The sequence below is a fragment of the Zootermopsis nevadensis genome, unplaced genomic scaffold (genome assembly GCF_977971745.1).
Source record: "Zootermopsis nevadensis isolate Lab colony 2312 unplaced genomic scaffold, Znev_1.0 Znev_ptg000013l, whole genome shotgun sequence".
Lineage (NCBI taxonomy): Eukaryota > Metazoa > Arthropoda > Insecta > Blattodea > Termopsidae > Zootermopsis > Zootermopsis nevadensis.
Window position 1 is genome coordinate 9,092,816 of NW_028259145.1, and position 26,337 is coordinate 9,119,152.

The window sequence follows — 26,337 nt, forward strand, 5'->3', positions numbered from 1 at the left end:
AGACGTTATAACAAAATTTAAGACCCCAAAGTGTTACGTAAAGGTCGAAACTTTTTATTAAATTACAATGGACATAAATAACCTAATTACTCAAATCTATTATGATATATTTATTCCCTTATTTTTTGTTGTTGAATTTACTACTCAGAAAACAAGAGATACATAATTTTATCCCAAGAAGGTCTGTCTCAGTAACATTTCCTTCAGCATACGTTAGGCCCCGGAGACTTTCTGTTTAAATATCTCCACTTTATCTATAAGAATTCTTTTTAACTGACTCCGTAACTCTGAGGAAGCCTCGCTAGGTTGGTAGCCTTACAGCCAGAAACTTCCCCCTGATGCTTTCAACTTGAAAACAGGAACAAAAACTTTAATTAAAGTCGCAGTAGCAAGCACACAGAGTGACAGCAAGCTGTGGCACACGCAGAACATTGTTCTATCAGTGCGGCGGTGTTATTAGTCATGTCACACTGTCACGATCACTGCGATTTTGAACGGCGCACAACTCGACCCAAAGTTGGAAAAAGAAATTGATTTATTGCGGACTCCTTAACTTGTAAGCATCTCCCGCAGATGGTCAGTTTAATACGTCGAAGGTTCAGAAATGACTCTGATTTTACGTGCGTAAGTAAATACGTGAGAGCATGGAAGTGTGTGTGTGTCCTATGTATTCTGCAAGACAGAATAAACGTCTTACAAAGGCAAAAACGGGGAATCTTCCTACAGAGAAAACTAAATTTCCGCACTTCAAGGGGGGGGGGGGATATTTTTAGTTATCTATGTGTTTGTAAAGTAACTGTCAATTTTGGCTTATTGTGACAGAAATTTCCCGATAATCTGTTAGATATTTTAAAGCATTATAAGCTTACTACAGAATTTAGAGCGTTATAATGAAATAACTTTACATGAAGATGAATGTTGTCATAATTGTAGAAAACCTCTAGACGATTTTCATTTCTTTACAATCACAATTTAAAATATTTCATAATGGAGTAACGAGAATTATACAGATCACCTCTATCTATATATATATATATAGGGTCCGTAGTGGCCGCGCGGTCTGAGACGTGGGCCTTGTGCCGCTTGGTCGCTGGGACCGTGGGTTCGAATCCCACTCAAGCCATGGATGTTCGTCCACGTTTTTCTGTGTTGTGCTGTCCTGTGTACAGGTAGAGGCCTTGCGACGATCCCTCGTCCAAGGAGTCCTACCGAACGTCTATAGATCAAGCCAACGAAAAGTTGGGACCCGCAGTTCTCAGGCACTTGAAGAACGGGTCGTCCCAGTATATATATATATATATATATATATATATATATATATATATATATATATATATATATTTGAGGATGACCAGCGATAAAGAATTTAAAACGATTCTATAATAAATATAGGCTAATAATGGACAATTCAGCACTTTCTTGGATAGCTGAGGACATCACGCAATATCTTAAACAAGACAGCCGGCCTCTGGCTTACAATTTAATCTGAGACCTCCCAAACTCAAAATACGACTAGCCTAAAATTTGGTCAAATTAGTAAAATATCACAAGTCTAAAGGTAAATGAAGATGGAAGAATAAAACAGGGCGAGCTTTAAGCAGCTTTACAGATATTAGTTCTTGTATATTTTCCTGTAACTGAATTTGGATATTATATCGACTGATAGTTTTCTTCTCACTTGTAATACCGTATTCTATCACCGTTAGCGCTTCGGTACTAGAAAGTAAAACACGACGTTAACTGGTGCAGAAGTAGCTTGCTACGTCATTTTTAGTGTATATTTTTTTCCCCAGAATAATGTTTGGTAGAATCTTTATAGAGATCTCAAAAAATATTTGATTTCATTTCAGCGGGAATTGGAGATGGATAAAATGGCTCAGGAATGTGTCCCACTGTGTTCCATGGTATTCCAGATATGACACATTGGATTTTACCACCACAGAATAACATTACGGTAACTGCTATCTCACTTCACTTATCTGTGACTTGAAGAAGTCACGTATTGCCGTATGAGAAATTGTACTATGAATATGAATGGTAAGTTCGAATGGATATGGAAGGAAGCACTCGTATCAATTTGAAACTAAAGTCCCTGAATTCTCTCTGAAATAGACTAGAAAAACCACAGAGAAAGACAAATTACCCAGTCATCTGGCTAGGATTAGAATGGTTCGCTGCCAAATATGATAGATGCTGTACCACAATTCCGGTATCCATGACAATTCTGACGATTTAAAGGAATTTTGTAACTTTCTATACACTGTCTGCTAAGATAAGAAACGGTATTATAATTTACATGGATAATACAGAATAATGCGAGCCGAAGAGTGTGTGATGTACTGCTAACACCACCTATAAATTTGGAGGGTCCATGAAAACGACGAAAAGAGAGAAATTTTAACAATGTTGTCTGAGGTTTTCACGGTAGTACAAATGAAAATGATGTTCTGTGTTGTAATGCAGAATGGACTTGCATGTAGGCACCAATCTTTCGGAGGAACATACTTCCTCCATCGTTGGGTAGAAGAACGAGACGGTATGTTTTGCCCGACCTTGGGACCTACGTACAGGTCCAAACGTTGTTGCAACCCAGAAGAAGACGAACATCGACATACAACAAAGTTATCCTTTATGATAAATTTCGAAATGAGAGTCAGCTGGAAAAGGGGTCCACGGCTTGTACGTATGTAATGATCTTATCGTGTTCTTAATGGCCTGCAAGTGGATCTTATCAGTAGTCAGTAGATATTTGTAAGATCATCTTCAATAAAGGACAGAAGTAAGAAAGAATACCAAAAGTTCAGAAACAATAATGTGTAAGGTGTTACCATGCTCAGTTTAATGCAAATCGATTTTACGCTTTTATCTCCTTCACTGTCTCCGTTTTGGAAAAGAAAAACACGAGGCTCTGGCCAGGCCTCAAGGAAGAGCACAACCTGTCGAGAGCGGTTTCCCCCCTCCGACTGCCTATAAGGCTCTCCGCAGTAGCGCCGTGATAACGAGCAATGCCATCAAAACGCCCTTGTTGCTGAATACCAACTCGAATTTGCAGCAAAGGTGCAGGAGGGCGGGCAGGAATATTCAACAAAATTTACATAAGTGAGAGTAGCATGTTCTTGAAGCTCTCTCTGTCTCATGCACGTGTTCAGTCATTCCGACTCCCTTCAGGTTACTCGAACAGCCTTTAAATTAATATTCTTGCCCACTGCAAAACAGTCAAATTGTTCCTAAGCAGGGGTGCACGAAAATTTTTATATGAAAACATATACTGTCATAACGACGCTGAACTTCAGTAAAAATATTTCGAGATATCTCAACACATAAATGTTTCCGTTATATGTAATAAATTGTATAAAACTAAGACTGAGAAGGACTGTATCACTCATGAGAGACGAGAAATAGATAAAAAATGTTTGTCTCAAAACATGAAGGGAAGAGACGATTTGGAAGGCCAATGAGTAAATGGGAAGATAATATTAAAAATTATCTTGAAAAAATGGGTACCTGGATGTGGCTTAAATTCATTTGGTTTAAGAAGTTGTTTAGTAGAAGACTCTTCTTAATATAATAATGACACTTGTATTCCAAAAAGTAATGGTACTAGTGATAATTTAGTTCTCGTATTTTAAAATCGGCATCCATATTTACCTGTTTCAAAGTGATTCCAACTTTGTGGACTGAATTTCGCGGTCTACTTGATCTGTAAACCGTACTTAGGACATTCTGGCAATTGTATGCAAAATCATCTATTTCAACGTGGTGTTCACTCCGTAGTCTGCATATCATGTTCTGATAGCACCATCCAGATTAAAGTTACGCACTCATGCTAAGGCACACATGCGTAATCAGAATACAAGCGCACAAGCAGAGACACGGATTTCACCACAGATGCTACCACATCCTAGTTTGCGTTTGCTATCAGTCGCCTTCGTCAGAACTTAATTTCAAATTTTTCCGCATTGCAGGAACGAAGTTCTCGTCTACTCATGCGTAACGAATACTGGTACTATATCAGTAGTAGACAGATCCCCTGCTTAATATGACAGAATCAGTTCATACTCCACTGAGACATCAGGTTTTTCATAATCTTGTAATTTTAACCTTGTTATCAGAAATCCAACGAAAAACACATACTCTAAACTGAATATGTTGAATAAATAAAGCACTGAGCATTCGAATGTAAACAGACATAAAAAGAGAAGAAATGAAGAAAAATAGATAAAGATACAGAGAAATAAAAATGCATCGATTGGATTTGGCTGGCTCAGGACAGAGACTGGTGGAGGGTTTTGGTTAATAAGGTGATGAACTTTCGGGTTCCCTAAACCATCTTGTTAGTTAGAGAAAGATACTTGAGTAAAACATTCAAACAAGAGAGGACCTAGAACGTACAATGCACTCAAGACGTCTTATGGAGCTGTCGGAACAGATGTAGTTCTTAAAGGAGTGGCGTGTTGCAAAGGAAAACGTGTTGGACATTCGAAGAGGCAGGAATATTTGTTACTTTACATCTAAATACATTTTAAGACTGGACGAAACGATGTGTGAGCTGTACGGATGGATATCGTACGTGTCGGAGTGTTGCGTGGGAGGGAGGCAACTTCTATCGATCACACTGCAGAGCGTCGCTACAGAGAACAAGAACATTCACCACGTCATACGTATTTCAGCACAGCCACCTCAACACCCGCGCGGAGGGTAGCAACCCACCGCTAAGTTACATAATTTTAAGAAACCTTAAACAGCGCGTCGGGAGTACGATTTATAAGACATTACACCTGCCTAATGAAAGAGTATTAGATGGATTGGGCATTCAAAACGCACGGAAGATAATTATATATAAATTGTCATCGGAATGGAAGGAACTATTTGGAAACTTACTCGTAAACGAGAAGATAGAATAAAATGAATCTTAAAGAAGCAGGATTTAATGTAATGGTACATATAATTACAACAGTTAAGGGGTTAAAAATTTTAAATATAAGGGCAAGTATTTACAAGAAGAAATATTTTACAACAAGAGCTGAATTTTCTGATTCACCTGTAGAGTAGTGTTAGAAATTACCAGTATTAAAAATGTAACCCCCATTTTGGAATGAGGTGGCTAAATTTCGGGGCTGCATTACGTAAAATTATGAGAAACCATGTATTTCGCAGAACTGCACATTTCTTCCCCTCCCTTTTTTTATAAAAGTACCTATGAAACTTCCTTTGTTAAAGATAGGACTTATTAAACATAAACAATTGCCATTTTAGACGCTTTTGCAACTACAATTTAAAACAATTCCTATTAGTTTATCGTTCCGGCCTTCCGTCGGATGGTTGATGTAATCATAACATTGAAAAAATGGGGTCACATCGCTAAACGTTTTGGAACTATTAATGAAAAGAAAACTAGATTCGCTTTAGACAAAAATGATAGATGGAGGGGCTGATAAAAATAAAGAATGAATGGGGAAAAATATCTAAATTCCCGAAATATTAAATGCTGAAATTTGAGTGTATGAAGTAGTATTCTACAACGCTCTTAAATTGTGAAATGAGGCATTTAGAAGATCTAAGGAAACAAATGACTTACTAGATCTTGAGGTAAACAGAATTGTCTCATGTCAAAACACTTGGACATTTTCGCAAGCTTTGTGCAAGTCGGTTTCTGCAACAAAGGCAACTGTTGGGAGTGACAAGACTTATCCATTACTACGGCCCTTGTTAGAAGCCCGTGTTCACGCAGACTTCCTTCCGCTTATTATTTACGATCACTTGGATCGCTCTTTTATTAAAGCACGGTCTGTTTCCCAACAAGTTCGTTCAAGCGGCAGCAGCTGCTAGTAACAATGCGAATATCGGAATAAGCTGAAGCTTAGAAATAAATACAGTTCCTATTGTATCAAGAATCAGCAAGTGCTGATGTACCGTGAGCCACGGTCTCAATTCGAAAAGTAAAAGATCTGGCCGTTAGCAGAAACCTATACAGCATTTCAGCATAAGATAAATGAAGAATGGTATAAAACGAATTCTGAATTACTTGAATAGCAAAAAATCACAAGATAGTAGTAGTTAATAGTTTGTAGTTTATTTAACGACACTTTACCAATACCTTAGAATATATAGCGTCGAATGAGAGGATAATATTGGGTTGGAAAGGAAGCGGAAGGAAGCTAAATTTTTCTTCCTTAAAAAGTTTAATTTCTCAGCCGGTCAAGATGTGTCCTTCTTTTATAAAACGTCACAGTTTCATAAGTACTCCTCTACTCCAGTTCTTTGGATCCTATCCTGAGCCAATTAAAACCAATCTCCAATTTAACATTTTGTGTGTGAGTGTGTGTAGTGAGAACCGAGAGGAACAAATAGCTCTGGATATGAATGCAGTTTCAAATTTCAACAATAGGTTATTTTAATTCAAATCTATAAGATGTCTGTCTTCTGGGATTTTGCGTTGTGTAATCTGGCGCAAATTTTTCGATGTTTCAGAAGTGCTTGCTACTGCCATCATCAGAACCACAAGTGTCGCCCTGACACTGGAGACAACAATAACCTATGAAATTTCTGCAAACTTCTACGAGAATACATGACGCAACATTACAGAAGACAGAAATCTTTATTTGCTATCGAAGAAAATGTTTAGAGCAGGTAATCGTTGAGTATCAGGACACAGTGTCTCCTAAAATGATAGCCATAAAAGAAAAATTATACATTAGTTTTTATATTTAAAGGTTTTTCTAGAGTAAATTTTAGTTTCACAATGACATTTTATGGGCATTTTTGATTTTGACTTGCAGTATTCGTATTTTGAGTCGAAAAAAGTAGAAGGACGTAAAGAGAAAATTGACAATAAATGCTGAGAACAGTATGAACTGAACCATCACATATGAAGTTCATACAGAAAAATAATATAACAACTGTAAAAAAATGTTCAATGAGTTCGTGAAAGAAAGTAAGATAAAAACAGTATAAAAATTTGCAAGGCAGAATTTCTCTCTAAGCAAATATGGAGTCACAGTAAAAAAATCCACAAAGGAAAATGAGTCGATTACAAAGCATCATGGCCCATACTGACGAAAGCGGAAAACATTCACACACAGCAATGAGACAGATGAAAGAAGTAACTTATTTGTTTAAAAACATACTGTCTTTATGCTGACAACTCGCATTAAACAATGAGAGAGAAGGATGAGAGAAATATTTAGTAAGTGAACTTTCTGTACGGTTACTACACGTGACTTTCAAACTAAAAAATTATGGCGCTCTTCAGGCCTACCGAAAATATCCGTTCCTCATACATAAAGTTATTTAAACTACTAACAGCCAAATCAACGTAAAATTACATTAAGCAAACCAGGACACCCTTCCAAATTACAAGCAACGCATTGGATCGTCAACAATTTTCACTTTTACCACAGCTTTAAAAAAAGTATTTTTTTTAAATAAAACTTTGGACATAAACCGGCACGACATTATGCTTCTTGCAATAGTGGTCACATGTTTTTTCTGGTGTGTGTACGTGGAAAAGGGAGGAACTGATGAAATTCCTTCTCGTCCTCCACGTTTTGAACAAAACTGCCATAATCGGTTTACACGTACAATTGTACTGAGCCGTTTTATTACAAAATCTAAAAGTTCTATTAGGGTTTCATTACAGCTAAAGTGGTGGTTCCAATAAATCAAAATTAATTAAGCACAACTAGAATACCACGATGTTAGAACGCATTCTATATCTTCGGAGTTAGACAACCGGCAGATATGATCTTCCCATTATGCATTCATTTCATAAAAGCAATCGAGGAACTCACGCATTTAACAGGAATTATCCATCAAAAAATTTTCCACTGCTGACTGTTTACTCTGAGATGAGATATCAAAAGTCTGAATTACGACATTTCGAAACCGAGACGTTTAGTTTTTCCACTTTCGATTCGTGTTATAAACAATAAGGATTTATGTAAGATTTGAGGTTTTCACAGCGGTGAGTATGAAGATTTCTGTCTTCTGGGTTGTTGCGCTGTGTAGTCTGGTCGATGTTTACCAACGTTTCAGAGGTCATACTGCCTCCGCCATCAGGGCGATCATCGCCCTGATGGCGGAGGCAGTATGACCTCTGAAACGTTGGTAAACATCGACCAGACTACACAGCGCAACAACCCAGAAGACAGAAATCTTCATACTCATCGCCCTGATGACGGAGGCAGTATGACCTCTGAAACGTTGGTAAACATCGACCAGACTACACAGCGCAACAACCCAGAAGACAGAAATCTTCAATAAGGTTTTATTCTACATACTTCTCTCGTTTCAGTGCTGGAATAAAGTGTATTTTTAAATGTCGTAGGCTTCAGGTACCGCGTGTCGGAAGAGCCTACAGTATGTGAACATAAATGTCTACACACATACGATTCATCCTGCTTCTTTCTCCCACCGTCTCAGGGGAATAAAAACCAACGCCATAGATATACGCGACATCTACTCGGAAATTCGATTGGTTCATGCATTTATAGGCGAGAAAACGAGTTTCAGCAGAAAAAAGTTGAGACAACCGTTGTGTAATTTACTCTCTAAACCAATGCCATATTTTTCACGTGGCCTCGGAGGAACTGAAAAAAGGGATTTTGGGTTTGCTGCTTTCCTTCTGCATCTTATTCCATTCCGGCTATTTGTATTGGTTCCCCATTCTTACAATTTTACTGGTATGGCCACATGCTAAGTCTGCTGCAACTTCGAGAAACTAGCATAACCCAGTTTCTTGTTTCGAACCGCATTTTGATGAGCAGAATCTGAAACTTGGAAATTATCAGATCAGAAGCTCTATTACAATTCTTCATCTATCACTTGCTCCACGATAGGGAAATTTTACTGCATAAGCCTGAAACATAAAATGTTCATGCTCGCTTATTTATTTTCACCATGTTAACATATCTAACTCCACGGTGTAGAGTTCTTCTTGGAAAAGGAAAAAGCACCCAGTCAGTCAAGTAACCGTATTTTATTAAATATGAAGGCTGCCTACCCTCAATTGTATCCTCCTCTACATACATTCAATCCAAAACCACCTGTCTTCCCACCTACAGACAGGACAATTATTTGAGTGTTACGTTATAAACAATATTTCCTTCCCTTAATTTAGCTCGGATCATGCAGGGTTTAAGAAATTAGCACTTCAGGTCATAATACCAAATATGAAAGGTCATTTTCGAGTTCCTCCAATAAAATTATGCCCTAATCTCGAATCTCCGTAGATTTACTAGCTATCCTGGCTGAAGTCTATCAATCACGGACCTTCCTAATAAGAAGCATAGTGAATTTTGAATTAAACATTTGTCCTTAAAACACAAATTTTGTCTAATGAAGTTGACAATTATACCCAGAGGCATTTTGTAACATGAGAAAGAATAATAGGCAAGTGTGTGAGTGTGTATAAAACTAAAATAATAATATTTTGAGGTTAATTAATTATAACACAATGAGGAAAATAATTACAACTCTATATTACGAAATATTATTCGCATGTTAACAAAGAGAAACACGTCGAGCTTACAAATTTTCCACTTCAGATGGCAGTTACAACCATATGCACCTTACCACAATTTTAAGCAGTTGTTTTTCATTATATAATTCCGTCATACTTATACTGTGACGCATTTATTACGTCTGTTTTATTGGCAGAATGCAAGAAATGAGAACAACGATCTCTTTATTACATTTTGTGGTAAGATTGTGTGACAACTAGCAGGGACAGAAGAATGGCAGTTCAACAACGTCTCAACTACGAGACAGGCAAATTCTGAGTTGCTGGAAATATTCAAAATATGGGGAACGAATGGTAGTGATGCGCGTTCTGGCGGCCAACAACTGACATTATGAAGCAAATCGTGGCGATCCAAGAATCGTAGACCTACTGATAACATTTTGCTTTAAATGAGCATCAGTCAGAGGAATAAACTACTCATAAATGTCGAACGACTCGGACAAAAGAATTTAATTCTGATATAATCAAGGAACTTGTGTGGACTGCTTTACCAAGAGTACAAAAGAGCAAGGATATCAGTGACATAAAAGTGAACGGCTCTGTAGAATACGAGATTCGAGCCAATTTGTGTAACGTACCTAAATATGTGAACAAGAAAATGTATAAATTCGATTGATTCTCCATTTAAAAGGTTAAAAGTAGTTATGTTCATAATTCAGTCGCTTTATTTTATATATACCGATGTTGAATAAGACTTACGTTTTCTTGGATTACGACTTCAACCCGTCCTTTCCATTGGTCAAAGGCTGATCGGATGTTATATAAACGCCAGAGAAAACCCGTTTCTGTCCCTGGGGTTACAGCAACAAAGAATGGAAACGTGTGGCCTCTCGTGTCACAGGATATCATCCGATCGGCTATGGATCAATGGAAAAATCGGGTTCGAGATGTAATCCAAGAAGGAGAGAAGCCCTATTCAACATGCATGCCCATAAAGATGTGTGACTGAATTATACATAAAATACTTGCAAGATTTTCACAGAAGAATTCAGAGCCATTCATTTTTACCATTATCTTAGAGAACGTTTTTTTTATGGCGCCACAGGTTATGTCAATATGTTTATAACAATTTTAACAATAATAGGACGTGTTAAATACCAATTAATTTTAAAACATATTATAAGCGTAATTACTTTTCTGCCTAACTTTATATATCCTTCCTCATTATAAAATTACTTCGTTTTTCTTCTTCATTATTAGAACCGACAAGATATGGGATCCTTTTCAGAATAAAGTTTAAATGGTGTAGGTCTGACTAGGTCCACTACTGATCTACTCCATATAGATGTGTAGTGCCTCTATCTTCCCAATATAGTGACAGTAAAAGCCAGCGAGAAGACATAGACCCCACTATTCACCAAACTTCTTAAAAAAAGACTGTCAAAAATGATGAAACAAGAAAAGAAAACACTTACTATATAAGGCGACGACATGAAATGTTCGTGGTGGGAATGGAAGCTATGCGCATGCATTTTTCAGTACATGTGCGTTTGTGTGTGTGTGTGTGACAGAGAGCAAAATAGGGGGAGAGAGTGTCAGGAAGTGGCAAGAGGGTGTTAAGAACGGATAAGAGGAACTACTTTAGCCTCGTCGATATCTGTCTGAGGGCTCTCGAAAAAATCAAATATGGCCAGTTTACACAGTCATGAAAGATGCCACAAAGATCTCATTCAACGACCGAGATAAGATACTTCAAACAATTCAATCCTAGTGGGTTCTGGCGACGGTAGATTGCATTTAAAGTTATTCATTATCAAGAATTTTCCACAGTATTTTTTTAAAACCCACAACGTTTCGGAGGCTGGACAGTGACAGAGACTAGCTCTATCTAAGGGACCAAAAAGATTAGGTATCTCACCTTTTATTTTGCTATTACTTTACAAAGGATGTAATTTTAAATACACGAATTGTAATTTCAAATCCGTATTAGGTCAATAAAATAATAATCCCTACCAACCTCTCACACACAGTTTATCTCCTGCACATTACTTATAAAAATATATTTTTTGCCAGCAACAAATCGCCAAAGATAATAGAAATAAGTACATTGAACTTTGGAAGATGATAACATGCAGACCAATATTTATTATACAGAGCAGTATGGTTAATAACGACTAAAGTTATCAGACGTAAGAAAAAATATAAAAGATCAGAACTTATGTATGACTGTAACCCTTTAATTCCAACGGAAAGCTACTATTTATAATAATCTTTATCTTAATTTCGCTACTCCCTTCAAAGGCTTATTTACAACAGTTTTTGTGTCATACACACGAGTATTATATTACAGCCATCCCGATATGAGATGAAATGTTTCCCTTGCACATAGTACGTAATGGAACCTCATTCCCCTTCGGGCCAACATGGAGCGTAACGGGGTGGTTTTACTTTTTTTCCTTACTTACTGGATGAAGAAATCACATATATGAATACCAAGTAGCTAATCCCTTTAATAATATAAATAATATGAATGTGATACAATACATACGTAGTGTCCATTCAAGAGTAAAACAAGAGGTAGTATCAATGCTCATAGGCTACAGAAGGAGAATATTTTAAAAAGTAAGATCTCAGAACCAATGGTTACGAAACTGTATTAGAGATATCTTAAAAAAATATGTCTGTCTGTGTTCTAAGTTGCAGCGCCATGTAGTAATTATTTTTACAATGGAGGAAGCAAGGACCTCTGAATGTTTCATCAACTGCTACCAAACTACATGGCACTACAACCCGTAAGACAGTTAACTTCGTACTCTGCGCTTTGAGTACCTCAAGTCATGCTTACTTCACAAGAGACTTACTTCATTGATGACATAAAATAGAAATGAAAGTAGTTTCGTAACTACAAAGCTATCATCAGCTGTAAATGAACATCGAAGTCAGTATTGAAAGAAAACAAAGAAAGCATTTAAAAAATTATGAATACCCAAAATGTCAGTGTGCATTTTCACACCTGCTTCTTTCTCAAAATAAATGGTAACAACAAGAAATTAAAAGTACATTCGCAAAGAATTTTACAGCAGATTACATGTAAGAAATGCCTGTTGCCAACCAGTTTGTAATTTAACGAGAGGAATGAATTCCCTCAGCTTCTCTCAAGTTAGGTTCACAGCTGTCTTATCTCCCTTTGTCGGGTTAATCCAGCCAGAAACATTCAGGGAATAAAATATCAGCCACTTACCACTGCAATGAATGCAATATGAGTGGCTGGTGGCGTCTAGCAAAACGGTTGAAATTTGAGGTAAAAAATTTGGCTTAATTGTAACTTACAACCGACATAAGCTTGAATTAATATAATCATGAAATTCATATATTTTTAATAAAATGTTAAGAAGTTTATAATAAAACTTAATTCAAGTTCAGATTCTATGTTGTAGTATGCAGTTTAAGTACTTTACGTTCCCTGTAATTTTTATAAAATATGCTTTTTTTAGTCTTATTACTTCTAAAATGTTATCATGTTTTATATCAACGTCTCCGGGTTCAAAATGTCAGTGTTCAAATGCGTGGAGTGTATTTTACATCTGGAAACACACACTAGACCAAAATACAGACCTTGGGTCATAAACTTCGATGAAAAAAATTACCTCATTTCACACAAAATTCAGCGGAATATGACAGTAGAATACAGAATGGAATACAGAAACATGCATAACCAAGCCATACACACTGTGAGCAGAATATTTCAATGAGCGCCTCGAAACTGACATCGCACAAGGTAGTTTATTTGCAGACATGTCATGATAACCTCAATTTACGTATCACGTTACATGTTCTGTACCATGTAAGGTTAACAACGGAAACGTTATTAACGTAATGAGACTCTGAATAATGGGTAAATTGTCCTTGTGCGTAAGCAGCATGCCGTTAATGCAAATGACGGTGTGGACAAAACGCTCTCGGCATTCTCGACATCTTAACTCAGTGCAGGTGAGCGAACAATTTCACTTTCAGGCCTCTTTAATCCTTAAAGAAAGAGTCTAGTTGGGCCTGCTCTTTGATTAAGGTGTTGGGTGAGAAATGAAGCTACTACTGACAAATAAACACTTCGCGACCCGTAATCTTGAGACTGTGAAGAAAATTGGAATGGGAAAAGGCGCGTAAGACGGCATGGATAAGCAATTACTACTTGAAGCAAAAACATTCACTGCTTACTCTACAGTGGCACTACACAAGCATAGTTACTCGTGGCTAATATGTTCTGAAATGATGCTATGTTGCTATACCATACAGCAGAAGCCGTTCCTTCGTACATCCTCTTTCACCCCGCTACCATGACCATCAAACCAAGATTACATTCGCGAACAGCACCTTTAGTATTACTGAGCTGTGGATTGTCCATCGTCTAATTTTCTGTACATAAAGACAAGTCGTAAGTGCCGATCGGGTTGGGTTGGGTTGGGTTAGGTTAGGTTAGGTTAGGTTAAGTTAGGTTACGTTACGTTACGTTAGGTTAGGTTAGGTTAGGTTAGTTTAGGTTAGGTGTGGCTAGGTTAAGCTAGGCTGAGTTATAAGCTCAATATAAGTCACAATATGACAATATCGAAACTTTTTAAAACAGATTCTAAAAACGTATGCCTATATATACATACCTAATATACTTGCAAATGAAATATACACAAAGCCAAAATGAGTAGTTTATTTTAAGGTACAACAATTTAATTAAGAATGTTAGGAGAAAAAAACGACCAGGAATGGACATAAGAATAGAGCTGTTTACACAATAGAAGCCAAAACATTGCAAGTAAAAATTCTTGACACAAACACTATCAATAAAATATTAAAGTATTGTTTATTTGTTGTTTATTTATGCGCTGGTCTTGTAGCAGGCACGGTACACACAAGAAACACATCCCAGAGGGAGATCAGCTGCCCGAGACCGGGGCGTAGACGGGAGTTTAACACTGGAACAGGCATTCCTAAGTAAGTTGTCAAGATGTAAAACAGATTCCAGTTGCTTAAGTTAAGGTCCAACTGTGGTCTCAAATGAAAAAGTAAATGACCCTTGAGATTTTACATGAAGCGAATAATTTATTGAATGGCTAAGCGACTAACAGAGTCTGAAAATAATTCTGCCTCCACATACTTACTTAGATTCGCTGTTATAGTCGAGGATATACTTTTCTAACTATGGAAAGAGTTCTCGGTAGAAATGTCTTTTAACAAATCCTTAAAGAAGTAAACTCAACCACAAATATAAAACACGCGCTTTTGATCTTTAAAATGTTCCCCTTAAAAATAGGAAATTAGTTTTGTTTGTGAAACAACTTAAAAGAGAGGAAATGAATTGTCATTTGCAACAGACAACTTGAATGCAACAATTTCCTCCCCATTCCTGTCCCATACATACTACCGGGCTCGTGTGTGTGTATTGTTTGAACAATAAGAAGAAATAAAGCTCCCAAGCTGACTAGTCGACATCCATATTCAAAGCACGACCTCTCGTGGCGTCTCATTCTCTCTCTCTCTCTCTCTCGACAGCCCTAGTTTCTCGACTCGCACACATTATCGATCTTTCATCGCCAATCCGTCAATAATTGAAGCTGCGACGTAAGGCTTAGCTTTATAAAAGCAGGCAAGGTTAAAAAGACAACACAGAGAAGAGACGATGGTAATGAATGTCTCCTTATTTAGTACAGAAATCTCAGTATATAAACTCTGCAACTTTTACCATCGGCAACAAATGTTGTTAGAGCGATGAAACCAAATATAAAACATAATGTGACACGCGGGTATTGGATAATTGTTTTAAATATAAAACAATATTTGTACGTGAGTTTTCAGGTTCTTGCGGCAGCGACTATGAACGCGAATGTTTTGAGATGCCACACCGTTTATCCAATAGTAAGTTTAATGGAATTTCAGAGGTGTTTCCAGCCCTGATGATGGAAACAATAAGCACATCTGAAACGTCGGTAGAATTTTACCAGACTACACACCTCAAAATCGCAGAAGACAGTCATCTTATCACTACTTATACTTCATAAATACAAATTAAGTGAGAAGTGTTTGACACGGCTAAATTATGCCAGCAGCCGCGGTTATACGTCGGGCACCAAAAACTACTCCTCTTGTAGGTTTTTGAGGCAGGGCGCTATATAATCAAAATCTATTGTTATTTATGCAAGGCAAAATCTGCATACCTGATAATCCATTTATTGTTAAATTAAGAACAATGTTGATATTATTTTCATAATTTCAAGAACTATTATTGACGTTCCCTGCAACAAAAAACCATCAACGAATAACTCATTATCTTAATAGCTTTATTATTAAATATATGAATTAATAATATAAACATAAATAAACGGAGCGTTAAAATGTAAAAGAAACAATAACGTCAGACTTAAAACATAAATCTGATGTTCCATTTGTCAATTAATTAACACATGCTTCTTCTTAAATCGTGGCGTACATAGAACTGCGTGTTAAAAAAGAATTTGGCACTAGCTATGAATATTTGTAGAAAATAAAAAGTGTAAATTTTTCAATTCAGTGCACAAAATAAGCAAATTGTGACTTGTATCAATATGGAAAATTTAGAAAAGGATCAAATGCAGCAGCCTACAAATACCACGAAACGAGCACTGTATTCTGCGTGTGACAAGTCCATCCCCTGGAGAATTTGCCGACGTAAGCAAAAGAGACGAGAGTTGCCTGCATAATGTGCTTGGGGAAGAGGTTCTTTATATGCGTTCTTCTAACAGGAATGAAAAACGTTTCTGTGGAGGTCTTATACTCAACAAAAGTTTCAGGTTGGACCAAAGTGAATAACAATTAATAATGGTATTAATAAAACTTATAACAATAGGCTCTTATTATGCCCTCAATTTTTTAGAGGAAACCAGCATGTAGATCTACTGATTTTGATAGACACAATTACATAACGTATTGGGAAAATATATTTCAAGGCAAAAAATTCGTTAAAGATGTCTTGATGTGCTAATGCCCAGCAAATGAATGTGTCTGCGAAACTGGATAATCTAGGGCTTGTGAAAGATTAAACATTTACGATTGCAACGTATCAGGTAATCACAATATTTGTTATAATCATCAATTTCACCATTTTTACGTGTCAATTTATTACCGCCCAACTACATATTATGGCAAAAAGAACGAACACTTAAGAACGAATATCAAATGATGTTCTCTATCGAAATGTTCGATTTACATTAGTTCATCACTTTTTACACGACATGTTTCAGTTCTTAAAGAACCATCCTCAGGTGTATAAAATTATATAAACTTAAATATAATTTCTTAAATATGCCCTTTATGTGGGGCGACAGAAAGCGAGATTTACATACTATTAAAGTGTACGGAAACCAGGAGGTGGAGGGAACAGCTCCTGAGGAACAAGTGGTTCACCGTTGGTGAAGAGTTGGCCTTCAAGAAAATTTTAAGCACTACGAATGACACGAAGGTCAGGGAACTTTCTGTACAAAGTAAGATGTAAAAGGCAGGTCAAAATTAGGAATTTAGAACTGCCACTGGGGTAGAAGGCACGGGGGCAATAAGAAATAGTTATGTAAATTGTATTAGGGATTAAGGAATGGTCATGTAGAGTAGCATTAGTGAATAGTTGTAGTAAGCAGTGGTGCTAATAGTGCTACATATGTAAGGACTGTGGCCGTGAAAACCTGGTGTTAGGCGGCCACAGATCTCTGTATATAGTTCTAAACCAAATATATTATTATTCGAGCTCCCTTGGTGAGCGGACGTGTTTTTGTGAGCTCTTCATACCTGCTGAATAACTGTGAGTGAGTGTGCTTCGCCCACAGCCTACCGGCACTATGGCTGCTAGCAAAGACTGTTGCTTGGTGTGTGAGAAACCGTTCTACGGTAAACAAAAATTTATTAGATGTAGCGGGCCTTGTGGAACAAGGTTTCATCTCTCCTGCCTCAAAATGAGCGACACCGAATATTCGTTTCTCATGGTGGAAGGGAAATCGGCATACAATTGTGCATCGTGTGTTGTGGCTAATCGTTCTTGTAGCGCTAAAAACGCATCTAGAAGAAGCTTGAGATCTGCCTCAACTTCGGAACTTCCAGTGAAGGAAGTTTCTCCTGATGGGGAGCCTATTCTTGCAGACTCCGAGTCACTCGGCCGCCAGATCGAGATGGTGCGGCTCAACGGAGCTAGCACGCATAAGATTATTGAGAATCTCGTCCAGATGGTTTGTAAACTTTCCGAAGATGTACAGCTACTTCGGAAAGACAACGAATATTTGAAATATCAGTTTAGCAGACTATCTTCCAGCGCACCTACGCCGGCAGCACCCGCAACGAAATCTTCCATTGTTCCTGCAAAGAAAGCCACGGACGCGGTTCCTTGTTCTGTCTCGTCTGTCGCCGAAGCGGGATCCAAATCCTACAAAGATCCTGCTGGATTAAAACCTAAAGTCTCCATTGTGGACACTGAAGGTTTTACAACAGTAAGTAATAAAAAGAAGCCATCTTCAGGGACAACCTCGGCCAACACAGTTAGACAACGCAGACAGCCGTTGTTAGGGGTGAGAAACTCTGCTTCTCTACCCATTGTATCCAAAAGGGAAAGGTCCAAGGCCCTTTTTGTCTCACGATTCAGCCCTGAGGTCACGACTGCTGACGTAGATAGGTCCTTAAAAGAGCAGTTAAGCCTCAAAAGGTTAGTTTGCACTAGGCTTAAAACCAAATTTAATTCCTATGCATCCTTTCACATTTTGGTCAACGAAGAGGATTTTCCCCTTGTAAATAACACCGGTGTATGGCCAAATGGGTGCCTGATTGCTCCCTTTTATGGGAAACTGACCCCTGATCAGGTGTACTCCCCTGGTGCACCTCTTATTTCTATACCAACAGCGGCTGACTCTGACTCTGCCACTGCAATGAGCCCTACAACGAAGCCGACTAGCACTTGTGAGGAGCTTGGGGGAAGCATCAGTACCACTTAACTATGTCAGGTAACTGTTGTGCCACCATTTCGGATCGTCTCACCACGTCTGGTTCTAAGCGTTTGGATTCTATTGATATCTTTTACCAAAATGTTAGAGGTTTGCGTACTAAATGTACCAACTTTCATGATAATGTCTGTATTAATGATTTCAAAATTATATGTATTACCGAGACGTGGCTTAATGATTCGTTCTGTAATCGCAATCTGTTTCCTGATGACTATCTCGTTTTCCGCGCTGACAGAGGTTACACCGATCTCAACGTAACCAGAGGTGGTGGTGTTCTGACGGCAGTTCACCAATCTCTGGCTGGTTGTAAACGTAGGTTTGATCTTGAACTTACCAGCGAATGTGTTTGGATTGAAGTTCCACTTCCCGATGGTTTCAACTTACTCGTTGGAAACCACTACTTTTCACCTAACACTGATGGTAAAGTTATTGAAAATTATTTTAATTCTCTGGAAAAGAATTTAAACCCTCAAAATTTTCGGGTAGTTCTCTTAGGTGATTTTAATATACCTGGCTTTGATTGGACACACGGCTTCCCTCAAGCAAACTCACATTACTATACCAAAATTAAAGGGGATGTCGTTCACAGTGCCGCATGCTTCCTCGGACTTTCTCAACACAACCTTACCATCCAAAACATAAATCTACTCGATCTTGTCTTTGCTAACTTTTCCTCTGTAAACGTCACGATTTCTGATCACGATTTGGTTAAACCTGATGTTTTTCATCCTTCCCTGGTTATTGATATTAGAAATATATCTATGACCACCAATTCACAGCCCTCTCGATGTTCCCGCAATTACGCGCGTGCTGACTATTTATTACTTTATAGGTATTTATCCTCTTACGATTGGTCCTGCGTATACAATCAGTTCTCTGCGGACTCCGCCGCTTATCAGCTCAAGTCGGTGGTTACTGATGCTTTAAACTTAGCTATTCCCCATAAGCATTCTAGTAAGTCTAAATTTCCTATCTGGTTTTCCGGCACCTTAAAACATTACATCAATAAAAAGAATCATTATTTTCGTCGGTTTAAAAAGACCAACTCTGATGTACATTACTCCTACTTTGCACACTTTCGTAAATTAGTTAAGGCTACCATCAGGTCTGATAGGCGGCGGTGGTTAAAGTCTGTTGATGACAGTCTTAAAACTCACCCTCAGCATTTTTGGAAATACGTTTCAAATTTCAAAAGAAAAGATAACTCCTTCATTCAGCTGAAAATTGGTGATCAGTTTGTCACTGACCCCAAACACATTGCTGATGAATTTGCTACGCATTTTGAATCAATTTTTAACACTTCTTGCCAGTCCGTCACTCCTACCGATACTTTTACTTCTGATTTTTTGCCCGCCGCTCCTATCTCTCCTGCTGAAGTTAGCAAGGCGATCAAGCGCCTCAGACCCTCAAAGTGTGTGGGGTTAGATGGAATTCCTTCGTTAGTAATTAAGGGTTGTTCTGTTATTTTCACTCCCTTATTAACCTATATTTTTAATTTAAGTGTAACTAGTGCCACCTTTCCGTCCCTGTGGAAAGAAACAGCTGTTGTTCCTGTGTTTAAAAAAGGCAACAGTTCCATTGTTAGTAATTATAGACCCATCTCTATTCTTAATAACTTTTCTAAAATATTTGAACTTATTGTTTATGATCACTTGGAAAAAAAATTTAAGTACAGATTAAATCCCTCACAGCATGGTTTTCGTAAATTTAATTCCACAGCAACAAATTTGGTTACTTACATTAACTCCGTTTTACCTTCAGTTAGTACTCAAGGACAAACAGATTCGGTATACTTTGATCTTACTAAAGCTTTTGACTTAGTTCCTCATAATATTCTTCTTGGGAAACTTAGAAACTTTGGACTATCACCCAGTTATGTTGACTGGTTCCATAGTTATCTTTCTGACAGGCAATCTTTTGTTCGTGTATGTGGAACTCTTTCGTATCCTTATCGTGTTAAGTGTGGGGTGCCTCAGGGTTCCACCCTAGGCCCCTTACTTTTTAATATATTCATTAATGACAACTGCGACTCCATACATAATTCACAGTGCCTTTTATTTGCTGATGACTTAAAGATGTATCGGAGTATTAGCGATGTTGATGACTGCAAACTGTTACAGGACGATATTCATTCAGTGCAAAATTGGTGTCTTGTGAATGGGATGCAACTTAATTTAAGTAAAACTACTGTTATATCATTCACTCGGAAGACAAACAGTATTTACTTTAATTACAAATTGTGTAACAACCTGGTGGCACGCTCCCATTGTGTTAATGATCTCGGTGTTCTACTGGACTGTAAGCTCTATTTTCACCAGCATATTAACTATATATTCTCACAAGGCTTAAAAATGCTAGGTTTGATTCGGTACATTACTTCTTCCTTCTCCACTGTTGATAGCCTTTTGGTTTTGTACAGCACTTTAGTCCGTTCCAAAATTGAGTATGCATCCGTTGTTTGGAACTCTATTACTAATACTGATTCCTTTAAATTGGAAAGGATTCAAAGGAAATTTGTAGCTCTATGTTACACTAGATTCTTTAATGGCGTGTGTGCCTATAATTACGATGATATACTAGTTAGATTAAACTTCTTATCGTTACATTTAAGGAGGAGGCTTTTGGATGCGCTTTTCCTCATCAATGTTTTTAAAGGCAAAATTAGTTGCTCATCTGTTTTTGATACAGTTAGTCTCTGCATACCCACTAGGTCCATCAGAGACTACTCTACCTTTACTGTACAACGTAATTTCAAGGCCAGTCCTTCTGCCAGATGCGTTTCTGCTGCCAATGCAGTCTGTAGGAGCATCGACATCTTTAACAAAGATCGTATTTTGCTTACTGATGTCAGTCAGCTTTTTAAACAATAATCATTGTTTTTATTGTGTACTTAGTATAACATTTTATTGTGTATGTTTTCTGTCCAATATTAAACTGTTTTTAGTATAATTATTATTTTACTTATCTATAGCATTTAGTTTTTTACTTATGACTTATTTTGCAATAAATCAATATTGTACAGTTATGTTTTCAGTTCTTTGTTTGTTTGCTTTTGTATTGTAATGTCTGTATTTTTGTTAGTGCTTGGCTGTTATTGGCCTTTTTGGCTGTTGTCAAGCACTTTAATAAATGAATTGAATTGAATTGAATTGAATTGAATAACCATACTAAACCAAAAAAAATGCAACTTTTAGTCAGATGTTTATCAGATTTCAAATGATGTTTTCTTTAAGATTTATTGTATTTTTAATATCGTATTCGAAGTTGTTCTGTATGTACGTCGTGCTTAACATGATTTTGTGTGGGTGAACGAACAAAAACGTTCACCCACACAAAATCATGTTAAGCACGACGTACATACAGAACAACTTCAAATACGATATTAAAAATACAATAAATCTGGAAGAAAACATCATTTGAAATCTGATAAACATCTGACTAAAAGTTGCATTTAAGAAATTATATTTAAGTTTATATAATTTTATACACCTGAGGATGGTTCTTTAAGAACTGAAACATGTCGTGTAAAAAGTGATGATCTAATGTAAATTGAACATTTCGATAGAGAACATCATTTAATATATTTTAAATATTTAAATGTTAATTATAGTAATATTTTAATATTTAATAGGAATTTTATTGTGATTAGACTGACAAGATTTAAACAAACATATATTTATCACAATATGACGCAACTTTATCATCTAACGAATATCAAGACCGCAGGACAATGTACCAGGATGTCTCACTACAGAATATAACACGATTTGTTTCGAATTAAAATATTTTAGAATATACCGTTACAGGCGGTTACATACTCTACAGTTCTGCTTTCGGCAGTCACGAAATGAAATAAGTTAACAAATTAATATTAATATATGAGTGTGGTCCATTCAAATATCTGCCAGCTTACCTGCTATTAAAAGATGTTTGTGATTTTTTCAGGCACTGCTGGCTAATGCCTGTGTAGTGCATAAGAAAAGGTGGCAGTCGCTTCCTTCAACATCTTTGTCTAGTCAGTATTTTTTATCATTATCCATCTCTGCGCTTTAGCCAGCGATTTTTAATAATAACAATTAAAAAAACGGTGACAATTAAAATTCTAGATTTTCATGTTCTCTTTATAAAAGACGTATCAATTAGAGTATGAGTCAGACAAAGGTACATAATGATGCAATGTTTTAACGGCTAGCAGACGCTCTCCGCTGAATTAAATTGTACCATCAGAGGCGTAGAAATATATTTAAAATACTTTACAGTAAACTGCATTGGTGATACTAAAAAATTAAAAAAATTAAAATAATGTAGTAAAGTGTATATAGTTAGTTCTGTGTTATAAACAAATTGGGGAAAAAAGGAAAAGAAATATGTGTTGTCCCAGAAAGATATGGAGAAGAACAATTTGTATATGTGAGTTGATAAAACAAGCTGTATAAGCCTACATTACAACTACGGAATAAGAAGTTTTGTAACAATACAAAGTGTGGAGACCACAAACTTCAAATGTATGAAAACCTTGTCCAGAAACATATTTGGATTGAAGGCCAACAGGCCAATTGAACTTTGATGGTAAACCTCTTGGAAAACTCCATTTAAACATCAACCCTGAGATGGGAGGATACATTAAAGTGGATCTTATGAAGAAACTAGGATCCTGGAACTGGCTCAAGTTTGAGTTCAGTGGCGCGTTTCTGTACTAGCGATGTTGACCGTTCGGGTTCCATTACCGCACATTTGGTTCCATCCTCTTACAATTGCAAATATGTGGCCTGAATACTTCCACACTACTTTATTTGAAGGGTTCCTGCACTATCGGAGATGTAACTTTAAGAAGGTAGAATCTTTTCAATTTAATTTTCTGCTTTTCCTACGGGTACAGACTGACGGCATTTCTCCGTAGTCAGTTCGAAGACGCGTGATTATTCCCATATGCGTCATCAGTATCCGCTCCATATTGAGAAACGTCTGAAGACAAGTTCGAGTGACTTACCATAAATATATCTACTATGAGTAAAGATATAGAACTTACACAAGTTTCGTAATGTCTCTAGATTATAAAGAAGTTCCGGCTTACACAAAGGCTGCTACTTTACTACCTGCATTGAAGTTGTGGAATATTTGTGTGTAGTATTCTGGAAGATATGATTTAAAATTAGCAACAGAGTAAAATATTCTTTTCATATTTGACTCTTAATGGGGAGTTCAAGGCAAATAACTGCTAAAACTCTGTCATTAAAACTCAAAAATAAACCACCGGCGGTGGCGCTGACATTTAGAGGCAGTAATAATAGTAACAATAATTCAATTCTCATTAAGTCGTTCTGCTGCTGAAAGGTTTGTACTCAGAAGGGAAGCAGAGGGAGATAAATCACAGATATAACAAATACGCGATACGAAACTACTTTCACTAGGCATATAATTTTTTTAGGATTTCGCACGTTTATAATATGCATTGTAAAGGCAAACTTTGTTAACTATACAAAGTAGAATTAAATCTGGGTACAATAGACAATCCTCTTCCACTGAACAGAATATAGTACAACAATCATTCAAAGATTATCCAGAAATATAACAAAAACACGGGCACAGAAAATCAACAGAGTGGCGAACACCCGTATCACCATGCACCACCCTCGTTCATAAATTTATCACCCTCTAATGAACTGCTATTCAAATGCAACATTTATTGAAAACAGAAGGCAGTATTTGTAATATGTGGGATGACGTATGTCGTACAACGTGTTATAGAAATTGTAGAATTTTTAAAGAAAAACTAAAACAGATATGTTGAAGGTACACGTAATACTCTACCTGGAAACAGCAACACACAATATAGGATAAAGCTCGCCCACCAGTGGTTACAACAGAATACACAAGAGGACGCGACATTGTATCCAACCGAACAAAGAAGTCGCACTAACACGCAAACAACATTGAGGACACATTCAAATTTATATTATGCAGGAAAACAGTTCTTGAAAAATTAATAAGCACCACTTCAAATTAACATGTAAATAAGTACTTATAACAGAAGGAATCAAGCAAGTACATAAATATTCAAATAAAAACAAATATTTCATACAAATTTCAGGACCGAAAAATAACATGCAACAGAACTAACAAGAAATTATGCTAAACTAATAAAATAAAGAAAATATAGCATGGAAATAAGTCATAGGCCTCTATAATTTCTATATTTGTTTTCCCGCCGAAATCTTCGGAAAGAATGTTAATGGCAGCACAAAAATTCTTCAAGTACAAAAATCTCTACAGTCTACTTAATTCTGTGAATATAAACGCATGATCCATATCTTCTTCTTAAAGTGCCTCTCCATTCCGGATGTTGGCGATCAGCATAGCAATTTGAGCCACGCGTTCGTTTGTTTCTGCCATGCTTGATTGTACTAGGGAATTATAATGGAGTGGTTTCCCGTTGCCTTCTCCATCGCAGTATCACAACCGGTACAATTAATATGTGATTGTTGCCTGTGAATATCTGGTGACGAGCCTTTAAGGAAGTCATTCCTCAATAGCCTAGCCCCAGTAATTACATAGCTGCTGCCCTATGCCATCTACCGTGACCCTGGTAGAGGTACCCTTGCAGGTTGAAACCCCTCGGGTCAAGGTGAACCCGGAGTGCGCGTAGGCAGGGGCACTCACTTCCCTGAAGTACGACTATCTTCGAAGAGAGTTCCTACCCGCTACCGGATCCATATCTTACAAATTTAAATTACGACATTCCATAAGAGTGGAGATGGTACACGAATTTTATCTCACAACCAGTTCATCGCATCCATAACTAATACAAAATCAACATGTATATTTCAGTTGCGTGGAAATAAAAAGGGGCCATGTTAATATTTCTTGAAAAAGGCATATAACTTACGTAATACCGTGCCATAAGTGCAGGAAAATGTACTCGTGTGAGAGAAAGCACATACCCTATGAATATCGCGGTTTAGATTTCGCCAATGTTCTATAAGTTGACCGAAAAGTCACATGTCACACACTGAAATTTTCATAACTGCAACTGTATTCTACAGATAAAATCTCGAATATTATCGATAATCAAGAAACATAAAATCTGCTGCTCCCACAAATACATGTGCCTGTACCAGGTCTAGGTATTCATGTTCGAATAAATAACATACAAATACACATTTTATCTATGTAATAAGAACACGTTAACGGAAGACGAGAACAATGTGTTCCTTATTACTGGATTAATTCACTAACTACGTATTTTAATATGTTAAATAACAACAGCTGTTATGTCAGAACATAAACCACACTGTACTTACAAATTTACCTGTTAATGTGAGGTCTATCTGATACTTTCAATAGTTTTCTATCAGAGAATTCTAAGAACCTTGAGCTTATTAAAATAGTTCCAATATCAGAAGAGAATTGTAAAAAGAAAGTTTCAGTAACCATGAAACAATATTAGTATAAACGATAGTGACGAAAACATTACGAAGAGAAAACCATGTCTGTAGTACACTTCTGCAGTAAAGTTGCCGTTTGAGTCCAGCAAATTTAACTTTTCCATTTCACAATATTACACGTGTAAATACAGATCTCAACGACCAAGACATGTCATCATCGGAAATTTCATTAAGACTTCATCACAAACAACTTGGTACTCGTTCCTGTCGCAAATTAAATATCAGACATACAAAATGAGAAGGCCTTTTCTAATGGTACGTGACCAATGAATGTCGAAGAGACGGACGATATCAAGCAGGTCATGAAGTATACTGATCGCGATCGCCATGATTTTTGGGCTGTTATTCTAGCATGGAAAACAATCAACACAGAGGGTCAGGTCATAAACTATTGAGTTAAAGACGAAAATAGTAACCTAAAATGTGAAAT